General features: G+C 38.0%; 1 protein-coding gene across 1 annotated transcript in view; it reads left to right on the top strand.

Moving 5' to 3' along the window:
* The first annotated feature begins 2,355 nt into the window (after positions 1-2,355).
* Positions 2,356-20,300, top strand: part of LOC139723614 (uncharacterized) — a 40,309-nt gene continuing 22,364 nt past the window's right edge. Inside the window, exon 1 of the mRNA XM_071634840.1 lies at positions 2,356-2,569. The gene's annotated coding sequence lies outside the window, so the exon portion shown is untranslated. The remainder of the gene's footprint in view (positions 2,570-20,300) is intronic.

The raw sequence follows: 20,300 nt of genomic DNA, 5'->3' as shown, positions 1-20,300 counted from the left end.
CGCATGTGACATCATACATTGTAGTAGTGGTCTTCTCATATAACACTGACTGTGCAGAAATTTCAAAAATTCATAACTTTTGAATGAATTGTCTGATTTTCCTAAAACTTTCACTGATGTGTTCTACTGATATTGCTGCATTCACTCAATCCTTATGAATATGAAGTTTGACTCGTCATTTATCGCAGATTTAAACAATCAATAGGTGGAAATGTGATATGGCTCAATGAAATTAAACTTTGCACAGAACAGGTAAAGTTTCATTATAAACTTTTTTTTACTGATTTGATGTATAAATAGATAGATAAAACATATATTATACAATGATATACACATATCTGTGAGCCGAGACACAAGAGAAAACAACTGGAAACATGCTAACAAAGAAACCCAGTTCAAGAGAGGAAGAAATAAAGGAATATTCAAGCAACAGAATAAAGGAATGTAATGATAAAATGCCAGAATATGTATGTATGAATGTTTGTGTGTACTTATTTATTCAGTTATTTATCTATTTATTTATTTATGGCAAGAGGGAAGATTACAAAATAAAAATGATTCATAGTATTAATGCCTATCCAATAGAAAACAGTAGCCACAAATTTGTATCATTACAGTCCATATCTAGTGATTAAAAAAAAAACTGACTACCGTAATGAGTTTGCTGTTATTTGAATAACATTTTTTTAAAAGGTACATACAAAAAGAACATAAATGATTACTTGTTTTCATGAGATCTATAAGGCTGTCAGTGTTCTAGTTGTTTTTTATGTATTGCTTTGCCTAATTTTCTTGTCTTATTTGGGTATTAAACAGCAGATTGTGGGCTAGAAAATATGGCTGCTGGTAAGCCCTATATCAACATTTTAGATCTACCTGGTAAAAAAAAAAAAAAAAAAAAAAAAAAGGTTGTATTTAAGAAAGCCTAACCAAGGAGGACAGATAGCATATTATGAATGAATAAATAGATAAATGAATAAATAAATGAATAAATAAATAAATGAATAAATTGATAACTAACTAACTAAATGAATGAATGAATAAATAAATAAATAAATAAATGAATAAATGAATGAATAAATACATAAATACATGAATACACACACAAATAAATAAGTGCATACAGCATACATGCATACAAACATAAATACATACACTGTACATGAAAACACAATATAGATTTCTGGGATTTTCTCAGTATTTTCTTTTATTTCTTCATTTCTTAGATTGAGTTTCTTTAGCTAATTGTTAGCATGTTTCTTGGAGTTGTTGTCTCTTGTGTCTCTCCTCAAATATCAATTAAAGTATCCTGTATATATCATTGTATAATGCATGCATCTAAAAAAAAAAATCAAATCTGGTGTATCATCATTTTGGATATCTCTGTAGAGACATATCTGAACGCTTTATCTATTACAATTGTCATACTAATGATACTCATTCATATTTGACATCGATCCTATACATGCTAGCTGCACAAGAATGCTTAATCAACAATGACGGGTATAAACAGCCAATGCGTGACCATCATTTTGTTTGTTTTATTTGTTTGTTCATTCCCCTGTAAAGATTAGCTTGTGCACTTTTTAACGCAAATGATTTTTTTTTCTCCCCAAATGATTATAAGCTTACAAAGAAATAGAACAACAAAACAGGCGAGCAAACAAACAAACAAAATTGACAAAAACATTGAACCTCATTTGTATGATAGGCCTACAACCCCCCCCCCCCCCCCCACAGCCCCCTGGCTCCAGTTTTGAAAATTCTATGCACACACAGTTGTATGCTTGCCAGAGAACACCGCATATTTCCCGTGCGCCTATATTTCTTAATTCCTTCCCCTAAGTTTCTTGTTTTTTTCATAACTAAACATATCACGGATACGTACTACACAATTCTTTTTCTTCATATCTGCATAATATATTTCTGATAAATCGTGAAGATTCTTGCATATCATTCCTTCCCTTTTTGATATTTGACTTCGTTTGAAGTTAACCTGTGAAGAACATTCTCATCTTAGGGGTCATTAAATAAAATATAACCACCACGCCCACCATTTTCTTCGAAGGGTACTACAGTACTTAGTCAATTAACAATCTATCTCATAAATGACGTCACGTTCCGCCCTTTTAAGTACCCGTCATATATCAGATACCTTGAAACGAGGCGCTGCACGGCACGAGAGTGCTCGTGGCGTACAGAGTCAAAGAAGCCATACACAAGGAATCGTATCCGATGAATGCGCCTGCTTATCTTCATTGGTAAGCACTTTGAACAGGCGTCGCTGTGGATAGATGGATGAGATGATAGCTGCGCTAGCGAGATACCAACGCCACTTCGATTGATAACCCCCGGTGTGCACCGCTCAGCTGCCGCTCCGTCCGTACACCGTGCATTCATGGTACATTCTTGCACCGCACATTGGCTTGTGCTTACACCAGATGCATCGCTGCGACGAAGAGCACCCCACTATCTTACACCCAAGTACGAGAGAAAAATCCAATGATTTATGAGAAGCATTATCAATGCAACGATTTGGCAGATAAGCCAGAGAAAAGTGCAGAAGTAGGTAAGTAATCTCATGGCATTTTTATGAGTATTTTCGTGAGGTATGTTTGTACAAAAATCCGCATTACCCGGTACCATCGCGTGAGATGAAAAAACGAAGCCTGACCGAGGAGGAGGTGATGTGTGTAAACAACACTACTCTCACTGCGTGGGACTGCACAATACAATCATGACAATAGAACGCTCTAGATTGTCTAAAGTCTACATCTAACGGTTTTTAGTACGTTAATGATAGAGCTCTAGCTCAGCTGCAAGCCATCTCCTAAAGACACTGTGTTTTCGGCACTACATGGTGCTGTGCTTACGTAATTTTAACAATGTAGATCTAACGAATCAGGGTATTAAAGTACCATTCAGTGACCGGTCGACAACTGGTGACGGAAAATCGAATATTGCGTGGAAATCCCGTCGCCCGTCGCCTATTCCAACGGAAAAATGAATAAAATATCAATATCCTATTTTCAACTGAAAGTGGAACACGGGATAATGGATTTGCTCTGAAATCCTGTTTTCCGTGTTTCATTATCATGAAATGTCAAAAAATGACTCAAAATCCTTTTTTCTCAATATTTCATAAAATAGGAAATGAAAAACAGGATATCGGTTCGATATTCGTTTTTCCATTTTCCATTTGCAACGAGCGACGGGATATTGAAGACCGCCCCCAACGGCCACTTTATTTCGACACATAAATCAGTGGTAGCGGGTCGGTATTATTCAGCGTCTAGATGAAGAAGACTATACCTTGGCTACGATATGCTACGCACCTCATCAAACTATCCAGCAGGCACATGGTAGCTCTTTGTAGCGACGTGCTCTGCTGCGAAACGACAAGTTTGTAGAGACTTCCGACCATAATTATGCGATATTTCCATCTACGGAAAACCTTTTTCTTCTCCGACTGAAATTGAGATGAACTAAGAAAATAGTTTTAGATGAAATCCTCGAATTTCAACAACTTCACCAATCACAATGTCGGTGAAAACGGAGAAAGGAGTTGCGTTTCCCTTTTCAATGTGCTTGGACCAGGATTGTGATTTTGTTTTTGCTGTTACTCTTTATATGACTGCTCCTGGTTGCTATGACACACAGAATATCTTCTTTCTTTTTTTTTTTGAGGGGGGGGGGGCGAACACCATTCACCACAGTGATATATTTCAGTTCGTAGGTACAATTGAATTGAATTTAAGATTATTTTTTATACATTTTGATTTATGATTGATTGATTTATATTTAGTTTTGTTTCCGATCCAACATTTTTGTCCCTGGGTTTCAGACTTTATGTGTAGGACATTCATATATTTGATCCAGTATTTCACTGTTTTTGTTTTTGTTTTTTTTGGGGGGTTTTTTTAGTCATTCTTCACAAAACCCAATAGTATTTATGAATTTCGGTGCATATACATTGTTAGTTGCACAGTGGTGTATATGTATTACCACATAAGGATTTTCATTGAGAAAACGTTGGGTCATGGAGTCTCAGGTTAACGATACACGAAGCTAAGGTTTTGAAATCATTTTTTATTTTTATTTTTATTGTGTATCTAAGATGGTTTGGGTATGTTGATGATACCTGGTATCGTGAATTTGTTGTTTTTTTTGGGGGGGGGGTGGGGGCAGAGGCTTTGGGTCATCGGATAGGATTTGGGTGCTAAGAAAATATTATTAATTAGCAGTGCAGTTATATTTGTTTTTGTGGGTTTTTTTTCAGAGATGTACTCTGATAACACTTTTTTTTTGTATACTGGAGTGACTTTTTTATGGGGGGGGGGGGGGGGGAGGAGGGACGAATACCATTCCCCACAATGATATTTCTAGTTTTTATGTACAATAATTCACCTGGTGTACATGCTCAATTTGAAATTATTTGTATTATTATCTACTATTATTATCTTTTATGTGTGTGTCTTCAAGTACTTCCTGACGTGCTTCCTTCAGTTGAGTTTGATTGTTTTTTTCCAACCCGGCAACATATTATATAGGGAAGGTTACCATCAGGGAAAACCTGACATCTTGTATCCGTAAAGTAATTTGTTTGCTTTGTTTGTTTATCTGTTATCACTTGTATTGTATTGCAAATGTCGAAAAAATAATGATAATAATGATAACAATAATAACTTCGTTTTATGTTCACCTTATTTCTTCTTATTATGTGCAAACATCTGAGATTAGATTCACAAATTTATACACAAAACATACACCAAATGAAACCCTCTGTTGGTTGTGATTCATCCCTTTTCTCACCATTAAGTTCTTTAGGTGCCCCTTCTTTTCTTGCTTTTTCATGTGATCATTTCATTTCAATTTCATGTGATGGTGCATGTCCAGAAGTAACCATGAGACTACACTCTATTTTGTCTTATGGACTGTCCACCTGACTGGTCATGACAGAAAATTCAATGTAACATACCGTTAATAAGGCACCTTTTATAGAACAATATTAACTGATTCAATCAAAGATACATGTTCAACAATGAATTCGAGACAACTCACAAGCGCGCATACATAATCACAGAAAGACAGTTTTCCTCTATATTATTTTTTATTTTATTCATTCGTTTTCCACTCATGGGAAGAAATTGCCCTTTCAGCTACAGTTAGGGCTGATTTTTAAAGAGAAGCATGAAAAGTAGGGGCAGCTAAAGAAACATGCGGTGAGAAAAGAGGTGAATCATAACCAACAGAGGATTTCACTTGGTGAATACATTGTGTAGAATATGATTATAAATTTGTTAGACTAATCATAGATGTTTGCATAATAAGAAAAAAAAAACTTAGAACGAAGTATGTAGCGCAATGGTCTGGTCATAAATAATAAACAAATTCAAAACAGAGTCTCTATAATTATATAGAATTGCTGAATAGGTTTGGAAATGAGAAGGGCCTACACTGAATAATTTACCAGTTCCACCCCCCCCCCAAGAAAAGCTATGATTGGTACTATTCTCCCTGTTGTCCTGGTATACAGTGACAAAGGGAACGCAACTCCTTTCTCACGTACGGCTTTCACCGACATTATGATTGGTGAAGTTGTTGAAATTCGAGGATTTCATCTAAAACTATTTTCTTAGTTCATCTCAGTTTCAGTCGGAGAAGAAAAAGGTTTTCAGTAGATGGAAATATCGCATAATTACGGTCGGAAGTCTCTACAAACTTGTCGTTTCGCAGCAGAGCACGTCGCTACAAAGAGCTACCATGTGCCTGCTGGATAGTTTGATGAGGTGCGTAGCATATCGTAGCCAAGGTATAGTCTTCTTCATCTAGACGCTGAATAATATCGAACCGCTACCACTGATTTATGTGTCGAAATAAAGTGGCCGTTGGGGGCGGTCTTCAATATCCCGTCGCTCGTTGCAAATGGAAAATGGAAAAACTAATATCAAACCGATATCCTGTTTTTTATTTCCTATTTTTTGAAATGTTCAGAAAATAGGATTTTGAGTCATTTTTTGACATTTCATTATAATGAAACGCGAAAAACAGAATTTAAGAGCAAATCCATTATCCTGTGTTCCATTTTCGGTTGAAAATAGGATATTGATATTTTATTCATTTTTCCGTTGGAATAGGCGACGGGCGACGGGATTTCCACGCAATATTCGATTTTTCGACACCAGTTTTCGACCGGTCACTGAATGGTACTTTGATACCCTGATTCTAACGTTCAGGCGCGCCGGAAGCAGTTTTGGATTGGGGGGGGCAAACATTGGAGGGGGCTCAAGATTAGACCATGCATATGTTACACAATATACACATACACACACACGCACACGCACACACATCTATTATATATATATATATATATATATATATATATGTAAAGTGGCGTACGGTGGGTCGAAACATGGGGGGAACCATAAAGTAATTTTGACGGTCTGTATGCTTGTGCGTGTGTGCGTGAGCAATAATGGGACTACAATACATTACGGAATGTGATACATTCAACAACGCAGTCATTGAGGAACATTGTAAGTTTTCCTTACATGAATTATGGAATGACGGTGTGAAACGATCGACAAATTATATACTGTCAGCAACATAAGGTGAATGGCATAACAATAAAGTGCGAGCGAGCTTGAAAATTTTGATATTCTGCAGTTCCAAAACTGGAGTTTTGTAGCTATATATTTCGTTTTGGAAATAAATGGGAGCGCATCGGGCGCAACTGCTGGCAATTATTGGCAGCAACATTAGGAGAATGGCATAACGATTCAATGCGAGCGAGCGAAGTGAGCAAGCTTGAAAATTTTGACATTCTACAGTCCCAAAAAGGGGTTTGTAGCTACAGTATATCTTTCACTTTGGAAATTAATGGGGCGGCGCATCGGGCGCAACTGCTGGCAATTACTGGCAGCAACATTAGGAGAATGGCATAACGATTCAATGCGAGCGAGCAAAGCGAGCGAGCTTGAAAATTTTGACATTTTACAGTCCCAAAACTCCCGTTTGTAGCTATATCTTTCGCTTTGGAAATCAAGGGGGGGGGGGCATCGGGCGCAACTGCTGGCAATTACTGGCAGTAACGTTAGGAGAGTGGCATAACGATTCAATGCGAGCGAGCTTGAAAATTTTGACATGTTACAGTCCAAAAACTCCCGTTTGTAACTATACCTTTCGCTTTGGAAATTAAGGGGGGCATCGGGCACAACTGCTGGCAATTAATGGCAGCAACATTAGGAGAGTGCAGGCATAACGATTCAATGCGAGCGAGCGAAGCGAGCGAGCTTGAAAATTTTGACATTTTACAGTCCCAAAACTCCCGTTTGTAGCTATATTTTATCTTTCGCTTTGGAAATTAAGGGGTGGGGGCATCGGGCGCAACTACTGGCAATTACTGTCAGCAACATTAGGAGAATGGCATAACGATTCAATGCGAGCGAGCTTGAAAATTTTGACATTCTAGAGTCCAACAACTGCCGTCGTAGCTATATGTTTTTTGCTTTAGAAATTAAGGGGGAGGCGCACCGGGCTCAACTGCTGGATGCGAGCGAGCGAAGCGAGCGAGCTTGAAAATTTTGACATTTTACAGTCCAAAAGCTGCCGTTTGTAGCCATATTTTTTCCCTTTTATTCATATATATACATATTTATTTTATTTTCTTTGTTTATTCATTTATTTTTATTATTTATTTATTTTGTTTATTTTGTTTATTTTTTTTTTTTGGGGGGGGGGGGCTTTTTGGGGGGGCAAAAATGCGTTTTGCCCCCCCACTTTTTGGATTGGGGGGGGGCGACCGCCCCCCCTGCCCCCCCACTTCCGGCGCCTATGCTAACGTTTTAGGCCTATCTATGTTGAGGAATGTTTTATGACCATTGGCATTGCATTGTCGCCAGTAATCGGGTAGATTTAATGTACTTTGCAGGCAGAAAAGAAAAAAAAGTGAAATTCTCTTTCTATAGACTATTATTGATCATACGTCTAGTGTATTTTCCTTACGTCATGACCTTAGACCTAGAGCTATATTATTTTACATACTGCGCAAATGACATGATAAACTGTACTGTTGTGTAGTAAACAGCCCTGGCCCTTATGCCTAACCAGTGTTGCTGTAGTTGAGTGTAAATTTTATACCGACCCACCCCAAAGTCGCGCTGGGGCTGTATGGTTGGGTGTCCAGCACATTGACACCCTAACAATTACAGTAACATTTTTCTATCAATAGAAATGTGAATAATCTCACAATTTGCCTGAAATTTTACTCACATGTGGAGAAAATACTCTGGAATTACAAGCGCACACTGAAAATGCAATCTAAGGAAGGCCTATTGCTATGCGCTCTACATGTAGATGGTGGCTTCAAACGTGTGGGGTGTGATTTTTTTTTCGCATTCAGTTGCTTTGCCCTTTTTTTTTACATTGAGATCGACCACCTCCGACAATACCCCTGGTACATATAAAGTGCACATGAATTCGATTTTGCTAAATTTAGGTAATTTAGAGCGAATTCTTACATGTTTTCGCTTAATTTCACTCGGTAGCATAGCCCAGTGAAGAATCGAACACCATGGCGCATAGTCCCATGCGTACATTTTCGTTCTGTAAGCGCAATGTCATAAATAGAGGGTGGTCGGTTTCTATGCACAGTGTCGATGTGTGGACACCTATGTACTGCTTGCTGTACCAATCCTTGTCCAAACACCAGCCTACCCAGCACGATCACACAGATAATTTTGAATTCATCACATTATGTTTGTTTGTAATACCTCAGTCCCACTTTGCAATTTATCATGATGAATTTGTAGCTACCAATTGGTGTTATATTAATATTTACAAACCACCCATAATAGTCTAGGCTAGTAGTAGTAGTCTCTAGGCAGAATTCGACCAAAACACTGTCCAAAATTTAACCTCTGGCTACTGTACAAACCTACAATGTAGATGCATGATTGCATGCAGTGGAATTTTAGCACGGAAGGTGGAACCTTGGTGCAGGTTTTCCACACAATGTACCGGTACTGTAACTTACTAAAAACAAAGATTTAATGCATCATCTGCACACTGTAGATCGCCTTTCTCCATATTATGGATGTTGCTCTGTACTTTTCAAAAGGTCACACTGCCTCAGTACAGTCAAACAGCGCATGCCATTGATCTCTCTAGAGATCAGTTGTGGGCACACAGAAGTAATCACTGCACTGAACATCTGCGTAGCACATTTGGTCATGAATGCATGCGTACAACCTTGTATTGGACAAACAAGTAAATAAAAGTTGTTCTCCAAGCTACATTGTATGACTTCGAATGAGGACAGTTTTCTATAAGTTAAGATGCACCAAGAAGACGTTTTTCTTTTTTACTTAATGTGAACAATGAAGAAATTGAATTCCTGCAGCCTCAAATATCAAAATTTCATGTTTACTGAGTTTAAAGGGACTGTACAGTAGTGGTTGAGGTGGGGATTCATGTTTTGAACATTCCTAAGTGAGATAATGAGAAACCTCTTATGAAATATGAAAGAGCATGTGATTGTATGAAGGATTCAACGTTTATTTGATGAAAATTGGTTTTCAAATGGCTGAGATATCCCCAAAAGTGATAATAATAAAAGGCGACATGCCCCACCTTTATTAGGATCTCTTTGTTTTGAACACCTTGTTTTTTAATATCTCAGACATTTCAAAACCGATTTTCATCGAATAAACTTTTGATACCCTTTAGAATTGCATGCTCTTTGACATCTCATAGAGTGGTTTCTGAATATCTCACAAAATGTTAAAAGCTAAATCCTCACCCCGACCAGAACTGTACACACCCTTTAAAGACCACAGAATATACATGTACATGTATTGTAAGTCTTCATGTGCAGTCTTTGCCCCCAAAAAGGGGGAAAAAAGAAAATGGAAATTGAGGTTTTATTGCTAAACTTTAGTGACTGTAGAAATTTCAATCATCAGTATGAAGTCTCCTTAATTCTTGTTTATAGTGTTTACAATATTTAAAACAGTTGTGGGAACCAAACCAGAATTCTGATACGTACAACAAAAGGATGAATGCTTGTCTTCCATGCATAACAGCCATCACAATTCTTGTACACTTCTCTGAACATGTTTACTAATGTCGTATTTACCCACCATATTCATGGCCGAACGACCACAACAACGATTCTTGTGTAAAGTGTGCATCACTGGTACACAAAAATATTTAATGCTCAGAGTAGCAAATTATAGTGTATTTTTCTGTGTCTTTATATTTAATATTTTTGACAAAAAGGCAAGTCTGTGAATAGTAAGCTACATTTGTATCTTATTGTGTTTTCATGTTTTATACCTGTTGATTTGTTTTGTTTATTCAACTGTGTTTATAACTTGATTAATGTATTTAGGTATATATTGATTTATATCATAATTCTTTTTTTTTTGGGGGGGGGGAGGGGAGAGTTTGTTTTGTCCTATTCAGGTCTGTCTTGTATTCAAGAAATGTATTAACTTATTTATTTGTTTGTTTCTATTTATTATCATTATTATGTATTTATTTATTTATTCATTTATTTATTCATTTATTTATTTTGTTGGGTGGGGGGGGGGGGGGAGTTCATTTTGTCCTCTTCAGGTCTGTCTTGTACCATATTCAAGAAATTCTGTCCTTTTGACACCCGCCTCCTTGTTTATGCATGCCTTACATTTGCTGATGTGGAAGAATCCTATGTCAGCAAATAAGAAAGTCAGGACCTTTATTTGGCTTCATAATGGGTGTCGTGGTGCAAGGGGTCCCAAAGCAGAGAGAGAGAGAGAGAGGGAAAGAGAAAAAGAAAGTTGAGAGACGGGTGAGAATCTCTTTGTGGGCGGCTATCCGTGCCAAACTCTGTTATTCCTCGCATTGTGTCCCAACTGTTGGGATTGTTGTCCCATAGGGAGAGTTTTCCGACTTCTGAAGAGGATTTCAGTGACTTTCAAACAAGAGATGAATGGCATACAAAGTACAGTGTGTGTGCGTGTGTGTGTGTGTGTGTGTGTGTACACATTTGAATGAGGGATAGGAAGAACTGAAAGAGATGCTACAGAGTGTTACACAATTTGTAGATCTGACCGTCTTTTGGTGTTTTTACAAACCCCCTGATATAATAGTGCATGTTGTTATTTATGCGCTCGTTCCCAGGGCTGTTTATGTGCGCTTTGCGCACTCTTGTAAGTTATCACAATAACACGCCAGAATAATCCCCTATCAATTCTGGCTGACCAGTCCGGAAGCGACATACAATGTATGAAGCATTGATGTCCAGTCACAATTGGTTTAATTTGTATTCTGCAACTGGGCAAAAGTAATCCCACATTGTACCCACACACAGACAAAAAGACAATATATAAACAAAACATGGAGGAAAACATCTGATTTGAAACTGCATGAAGTTCAAAGATGTTTGTAATAATAGCATGTGTTTGTTTTGAACGTGTCTTTAAGTAGTACCAGTAGTGTTTATTTTGTTTCTTAGATCTTGTATTTAGTTAAGAAATTTACTGGAAGTCAACCAAATGTAATTTGCAATTTTCAGCGTTGAAACAACTACAGTGTACATTGTGGTGCTTGAATGAGCATGTATTACTGTGTATATATTTGAATGTGTGTGTGTGTGCATGTGTGTGTGTATGTGTGGATTTGGTTTCTAAATCATAGTGTCATAATCAAATGCACTGCCACCTTAAATGGAGTTGAAGTTCTGAAAAGAATCAAAACCAAAACAGTTAAACCAGTTTGAGGAGATCATTCAGGTTCATTCTTCCATAGAATAATAGACATTGTTTCTTCTATGAGCTGTTCAACTGTAGAAAGCCATGAACTCAATTGAATTAAACAATGACAAAGTCATTTGACGCACATTGGGTTTGCTTTAAAAATCAAAACCCTTTCTTTGCCAGTGAGTCAAATGTGCACAAATTTCATACACAAACCAACATTTTTTTATTTTTTTTTTTATGGACTGATTCATTGTGGCATGCAAAGGGTTAAAGTACTTTGAATAAATTGCTTGTGCCTAAAAAACTGTATGGAAGCAAGGAGGTGTGACAATTAAGTTCTTTTTATGTTTCCTTGCTTTTCATAGCTCTTCACAGTGCACATAAAACATGTAAAATTAGTATTGTGTGGAGTTCAAATGATGTGCATGTTTATCGTGTTTGTGTAGATACTGTACGTGTGATTTTGTGTGTTACCGTAGCAAGGCAACCTTTGTGTGTCTGTGTCTGTGTGTGTGTGTGTGTGTGTGTGTGTGTGTGTGTGTGTGTGTGTCATACTACACTTGGGATTTGATACCCCGAGTGTTGTGTTTGTTTGTGTGTTTGTGTCATGTTACCCTAGGGATGTTACAGCATAAAATATGGTGTGATATATACTGCCAGACAGTACTAAGAGTCTAGATGGGAGCCCATCAAATTCATACATCTTTAACAATATATTTCATGTCTGGTATGCAGAAGTGCTCAAGAGACCGCTTTAGAGGTCTTTTCATATTATGCACTTGTCAATGTAATGACTCACCCCACTACCCCCGGACATGGGTGCGTCATTTCCTCTTTTGGTCCGTCAAATTTGTGACCCAGGTGTGCGTCATTTTACCAGCTATGTCCGTCAAATTTTTGACCGAGAGGTGCGTCAAAATCCCATCATTGTCGTCAAATTTTTGACCGAGGGGTGCGTCATGGTACGTCACTTGGCTATGGAAAATAACACGCATTATTCTGAACCGAGGGGTGCGTCATGGTATGCACTTGGCTATGGAAAACTGCACGCATTTTTGCACGCTACCAGTACCGGATACACGTACGTACCGCGAGTGAATTTACAGTGAGCGCGATCCCGCGGCAAGTGAAAATCAAAGTCGGGAAGCGTTTTGGAGTAGGCCTAAGAGGGAAAAATGCTTGCCCGAATCTGGCAAGCAAATGACTTAAAAGCCACCCTTTCTCCTCACATTTTCTTTCCAACAAACTCATGAAATCACGCATACTCAATCTCAAGCCAGACGGACTGTTTAGCGATATAACGATTTCAACCTCACAGTACTAAATAGTAAGGCAGGCAAATCAAAGATCGTATACGGAATTCCGTATACGATCTCTGGTATACCGTTGCGTGGTGCGTACTGCGCGTACCTGCAGTATAGCAGGCAAGTCGAGTGTTCGTGGTGCGCGACTCGCTCGCTAACGCTGTGCAATTCGCAAGTGAGCAGCGTGCTCGTTATTCCTCATCGAACGTACATCGTCCATGTGTTGCATTCAACCAGACTAGAAATGGCCGCGCACATACAGCGCATCTACAGACATTAAGTCATATGACTTGTATGGCCAGGTGACTATGGATTACATGCACACGTTGATTATACATTCGGAATATCGTAGCAGCAGAGTGATGTACGGTGAATGACGGTACGGTGCTTACAGGGGGCCAGGGTAAGGGAAACTTGCCGAAACTTTGACAAATTGTGTTTACGAACCGAAAGAAAATGAAATTGCTTGAATAAAGCGTATGCAAAAATCCTTTCAGTATTTACGGGGGTGCGTCACATGTACCGAGGATGTCCGTCAAAAAAGTGACCTAGGTGTTCGTCAAAAACCCCGTGTTGTCCGTCAAAAAAGTGACTGTGGTGTTCGTCAAAAACCCCGTGTGGTCCGTCAAAAAGTGACTGTGGGGGTGCGTCAAAAACCCCTTGTGGTCAGTCAAAAAATGACCATGACGCACCCATGTCCGGGGGTAGTGGGGTGCGTCATTACATTGACAAGTGCATTAAAGAAAATAATATCTTTAAAAGTGGGTACATGGGCCTTTCATAAACACAAGGTGTACGTGACTGTGTGTAGCAGGGGTGAAGAATTTTTAGGGTGTGATGTGAAGTGAAACTTGGCGTGGATAAACATCCCCACATCCACTTGAACTTTCTCCAATGTTTATCCATCACACAATGTACTATTAAAATGTACTTGGTACTTGTTCGCAGTCATACCCTGATGTTTGCTTCCCCGCAATCCTCGTTCTTCCCAGGATGGTGAAAAGAATCTTTGGATGATTTTCTTTTTCTTTTTCTTTTGATGGAAGTGGTGTAGTGTGTTGTCTCAACTTTGTGTTTCTGTCACTTATTGTATTAAGTTGTATCAATGTGACCTTCTTCTTTGATGTTCAATAGAAAAGGACGGCTGCTCAAGAATGAATCTAGGCTTTAGAAGATAAGATAAAATTTCCAGTGTGAAAAGAAACGAGGTTGAATAGGAAATCAGAGAGATTGAAAAGTGTTCTGAACAATCTGCACAAAGTCTGCCTGTACATTTGGGACGGAACACAAGTGTCCAGACATTTAAATACCGGGGTACGATTGTAACTTTTCCCTGTGAGCAAATGTTGCGGAGGGAATTTCAGAATGATTGAGTAAATTTTACAATAATATGCCTTCTGGTAAAGTTGTCTGGCTACTTCTGCAGACTTCCTGCAGTACAGTTGTACATGTACAGCATGTCTTGAAGAAACAAGATTCTATGATCATCTTTGTTTCAAATATTTCTGTAGGAGGAAGAGATTTAAAATTCTGTGAAATCATTTGCATACAACTTTTTGTAGCTGTATATGAAACAACAATTCTTTTGTGACCTCGCTGTATATATGTCTGGAGCTTGTACTCTTTGGGATTCATTAATTGCGAATTTTTCCCCCGGACGCATTCCACCCAATTCAATGTACCCATTGTTTACATGTGGAGGAATGGTTTTTTACAAAGTGGATACCGAGCTGTTTAAAACAGTGGGAGTCTGTGGAACTCATGGATGATTTGCACCAGTTGAATGCATGGGCTTCTGATGACAAATGTAATGAGAATGGCATTAGAGTGGCAATCACTCAAAATGTAAATTAAAATTGAAAGCCAGCCTGTCTTCTTGGAATCTGCTCCAAAACCATTTATTTTTCCTATGGGCGAGAGAGGTGAAAATATTTCACTGATTATTAATTAGTTCCTGTGAGTGTCAATTTATTGTCCAATTTACAGTACTGGATTAAAGGGACTGTACAGTACTGGTTGAGGTGGGGATTCATGTTTTGAACATTCCTAAGTGAGATAATGAGAAACCTCTTGTGAAATACTGTATGAAAGAGCATGTAATTTTAAGAAGGATTCAACGTTTGTTTGATGAAAATTGATTTTCAAATGGCCGAGATATAAAAAAAAAAATGATAATAATAAAAGACTACAGGCCACGTCTTTTATTAGGATCTCTGTGTTTCACCTCGTTTGTGGATATCTCAACCATTTCAAAACCGATTTTCATCAAATAAACTTTTGATACCCCGTAGAATTGCATGCTCTTTGACATTTCATAGAGTGGTTTCTGAATTTCTCGCAAAACGTTAAAAGCTACAGTTTTGTAAATCCTCACCTCAACCAGAACTGTACACAAAGGCAGCAGTCATTGATGTAGCCCAGGAGGTATGTCAATGCAGTATTCAATCATGAAACAATTGTGATTGAGGAGGTTAAAGGTGTTGCTTACCAGTACCACAATAAAGCCTGAAATACAATATGAGGAGATATTATTTTTCTCAATAAACCACAACTGTAGACAGTTTGTTCTAGAAACAATTTTATCATAACTATTGTTTACATTTTGTATTTGAAATTTAATAAGACTTTGAATACTGATTAACATTTTTTTTTTGGTTGTGTGATCCCTAACTCACGTTCAACCTAGAACTATTTTGAAGCACTAAAGCTTGATGTTTGTTTCATCTGCAATTGGTAAAATGCTTAAATGAAAGAATTTTCCTCCCCCCCCCTTTTTTTGTGTGTGTGTGTGGGGGGGGGGGGGGGGGGAACCAATTTTTCTCCTGTGACACCACATCAATGATGTGGCCCATTTTGTTGTTAGTAAAGTACATGGCCTACTTCTCTGTAATAATCTGCTTCATTGCACCTGTATAATCAAATGCTGATATTTGATGTTTGCAAGTTGATGGAGGATGTACAGTTGTAGCACCATGATTGAAATATTTAATGTTTGCCCATAAAATGTGAAGGGGGCGGGTGGGGTAGGGCGGAGAACATCTTTCAAAGAGATACATTATATGTAATAGAAAAACTTTCCTGGAAATTTGACACAAAATGAGACTGGTCTTTAACATTCATGTCATACTACAATGTACACATTATACAAGGTGTACCTCAATAAAACTTCAGTACAGCTTTTTAATTCTGTTGTTTCTGCTCAGACTGCCAGTGAAATTGTTTACAGCTGACTGCAACATATACATGTTACAAAGATGACAGAGCAAATCTAATACGATGGGATATCATAAAACTGAAAGCAATCGACACCAGATCCACGTATGGTTGAGTAAAGTTTGTCGGTAAAGTTAGATGAGCTGTGGGAAAACTGTTGATCTAACCATTGGAATGCTGAAATGTACATTGTTCTTTTATGTTCAGGGGTTGGTCAAACCCCAAGAGAAATTTTTGGAATTGTATATTTTGTCATTTTGCATTGTATTTCTTCTTTGGACCATGACACAAGTCACAGTTACATTTGTAGCAAGCTGAGAAAGTATCAATTGCCATGAAGTTTGTCAACATCGTTGCAAAAGAATCATTCATAATGCGTCCAGCCATGTGTGTGATGGCTGCTTTCTGGGTGTTTGGGTCTTAAGTAGAAGTGTCCACAAACTCTGTGTGAATAATTGTAATAATGATAAAACCTAATATTAAAAAATGTGAATAGAAAAGAATGACATATGACGAGCCGCCCTATGCCCCATGCTGGCAACTACACATGTATCCATACTCTGTCAGTCTTCATTTCTAGGCAATGAGGACCAGAAGAAAAGAAAAAGAAAAATATTTGTGTCACATATAATGATGAGGCGCATGTCAAGGTACACTGAAAGTGCTAGTTTTCAGCCAATGATACAATGTAAATACAATTGTACAATGCAAGATGTAGCAGATTTGAAGATCTTTTTCTGTTACTACATGTATTATAGTACTGTTTTCATCATTGTAATTGTGAGCATCAGTGATATCATTATTATTGTATCATTGCCATTGTGGTAGTCATATTCTCTCTCACATTTCCTTTCAAGCGATCGTAGATTTTTCCCAAATTGTCATATGTTTCAAATGTCATGCACATGTCGTCCCAACAATACTTTTTCCCCGTTGATATTCAATTGTCGTTTTATAGTCACATGTTTTCATGAATTCTTGACACATGTACATCAATCATGTCTGCAGCATACCTGGGCATCATATGTCACTTCCTACGCTACACAATGTAGGTCTACCATGCATTGTCAGTACAGGGTGACATGACCTTTGACCTTGATCCCATCATGCACCTCCACCCACAGACATGCAAACCAGCAATGAGATTTGGTACTGGTGGTGGTAATCGGAGAACATCTTCGGTCTCGAATGTGTCTGGATACCATGTGAGGGATAAACAAGCTACTGTTGCTGGGTGTGTGTGTGTGTGTGTGGGGGGGGGGGGGGTGACGGAAGGGGGAGGGGAGGGTATCAGTGTGGGAGGGGTTTATTATGGTGGGATCGGAGGGAGACTGTGCCAATGTATGGCATATTTTATTTTATGCACTGATGTGCACATTTTGCTACTGAAACTGTGCTGTAATGGTGCTAAACTGATGACTGTTTTATGAGAATCAAGGGTCTGTTTCCCTGCAAGATTCCACAAACCAGTTTTCCCAGATTCCCGTGGACCGATAGATTTAGGTGACGTTCTGCATGTAGACCCTACACTCTGTACAATGTAGGCCTATAAGTTTGGAAGTTTTAGAATTGTATTTGCGTCTTCATTGGCATGTCGTTACTGCTAGAAGTACTGATAAACCAAAAGGTGAAAATTGTATTTCTTTCACAGAAAGTTTTAGATTAGAAATTTACCACCAACACATTGCATGGAGTCTACTCATTTTTTTTTTTCCCAGAATGACCGTGAACTTTAATATTATTTGACATATTTGTGGTTTGCATTGTATTAGTCATCTTTTGACAATGCTTCCAAAATATTGATAAAAGTTTTGGTATGATATTAAGCTTGACCCCAAAGGCTATTTAAAAGCTCCACTGGGGCCTGTCTGAATTATTGAGCGATAAAGTGAAATTGTAAGAACTGAGTGTTAACAGAATTTGATTAACTTTTTGTATAGAAATATCATTTATCTTATGATTATAAGTATGCTTCAGTTGTTAATACAACACCTGGAAAGTTGTTGAAAGCAGCATAGCTGCATATATACCACACAATTCAAGAGCAGATCATTCAAGGTGCATTTTATTGAAACATAGATAGTAATCTTTCTTATTGCAGATCCCATTCAACTGATGATAACACGCCTACATTGTATTATGGAATGCTGATTTCTCAGAATTCAGTATTAAGCGTTAATGAAATTATAATTCATCTCATAGATACATTGTACCTTGATGCAACACAGTATCTTGTTTACTAGTATTATCAAAGCACCCATGTATCATATTATTGAAAACTAGCTAGCATTGAATAAACACAGATCAAAATTGATTGGGAGAATAAATTCATTGTGTGTATTTGTAGTATGAGGATGCAGGATTTTCTCAATTTTTACACAAATTCTGATTATTTTTCATTGTACACTATACAAGTATGTCAATGAAATTAAATCATACAAACACTATCATATTGTATTTTCAAAGTTATGCTAACACTGCAGTTTATAGCAAAACAACCCGTGCAAAGTTGCAGAAATCAGCATCATATTAAATGAAAATTATATCATGAGAATGCAGTGGACTGAAAACCGTATACTGTAAAAGTGGAAATTTTCGCGGTGTTGAAACTTTCGCGCATTTTGCGCAACCAGAAACTAGCGCGAAAATAAAAGCACGCGAATATTTTTGCCTGCCATACGTTCCTGTGAGTGTCTTGATTCCGCGGAATTAAAAACATGCGAAACTCTTCTGACCCGGCCAAGCGCGAAAAATTAGTCGCGCGAAAATATCCACTTTTACAGTAACACTGTAAATACTCAGTAATATACAATGGGCATTTGGACTAAAGGTTTAATTCATCACATATTAGATTTTCTGACTGTGAATTTAAGTTACAACCTCAGCATAGCTTGGTGTACAAAAGTTTGTAGTCTTTTTTAGCTGTTGGTGTTTTTTTTTTTTAATGACACACCTACAATTGTAGAATGTTTTTCTTTCAGAGTTCTTCGGTAGAACGTGACATACATGTATTTAAACATAGCCTTTCATCCAGGATATTAGAATTCATTCTTTCCCGAGAAGGCTAATTTCCAATCTGAGGAAATACTGTAAAACATGATATATTCGCGACATGAATTTTTCGCGAATTGGAGCCGACGGCCTTTTTTGCGGCATGAAATTTTCGCGAACTGCCACTGGCATTCAATGCATATAGTGTAGACGAGAACTTTCGCGTGCATTTTAATTTCGCGATTCTTGGCGCTCGCAAAATTTGCGAAATTAAAATACATGCGAAAATTCCTCGTTTTACAGTAGTCATTTAAAAAATTTTTTCCCCCCCCTGAGATGAAGCTACACCTTGTTTAAAGCAGGGCTACTGTACTTTGCATAGAGTTTAGACTGAGAGAGAGAGAGAGAGAGAGAGAGAGAGACAACAACAACAACAACCCAAATCAAAACAACAGACATTTTGACTATGGACTTTAAGTGCATGTTCTACCCTGTACAAAGCACCTTGTGTGTGTACATGTTTCTACTATTAAACACAATGTAATCAGTGAATTGTGACATCACAAAAAAAAAGTAGTTCATAGTGCTGTGATCGCTTACTGCGGTGAGCTGTCTGCATACCATTTGATTACTGAGTGTATTTCACTGTGGGAAATATGTCAGGAATGCCAACAATTTTGTTTATTTTTTTTCTTTTTCTTTTAATGTGGGCAGAGTGGCTCATACACATTATCATAATTTTTCCACAATAGGACTCTTTGCCCCTGGTTCTTTTTATCGGAGGGTCTTATTCCGCTTTTGTCGGTCTGCGATCTTCCGCAGCTGAGTGAAGATTAATGCTATCTCCGCGTGTCACCATGCTCGCAGGCAAAAAAGAAAAGAAAAGAGGAGAATACAATTGTTCATCTGTTCCATTTGTGCCTAGTTCGGGGATGAACACCTAACGTGAAGACGCGATTGTTCTCCGGCAGTAACAACTTGTCAGCTCGGCAGCGTAAAAGTTGACGCTGGGAGTCAATCCATGCTGTGTTTTTCATGCTGCAGAGGTGAT

The sequence above is a fragment of the Diadema antillarum genome, unplaced genomic scaffold (genome assembly GCF_040938485.1).
Source record: "Diadema antillarum isolate AM-2024a unplaced genomic scaffold, OU_Dant_1.0 scf00000196, whole genome shotgun sequence".
In the NCBI taxonomy this organism is placed as follows: Eukaryota; Metazoa; Echinodermata; class Echinoidea; order Diadematoida; family Diadematidae; genus Diadema; species Diadema antillarum.
This window is presented reverse-complemented; position numbering and strand designations above follow the sequence as displayed.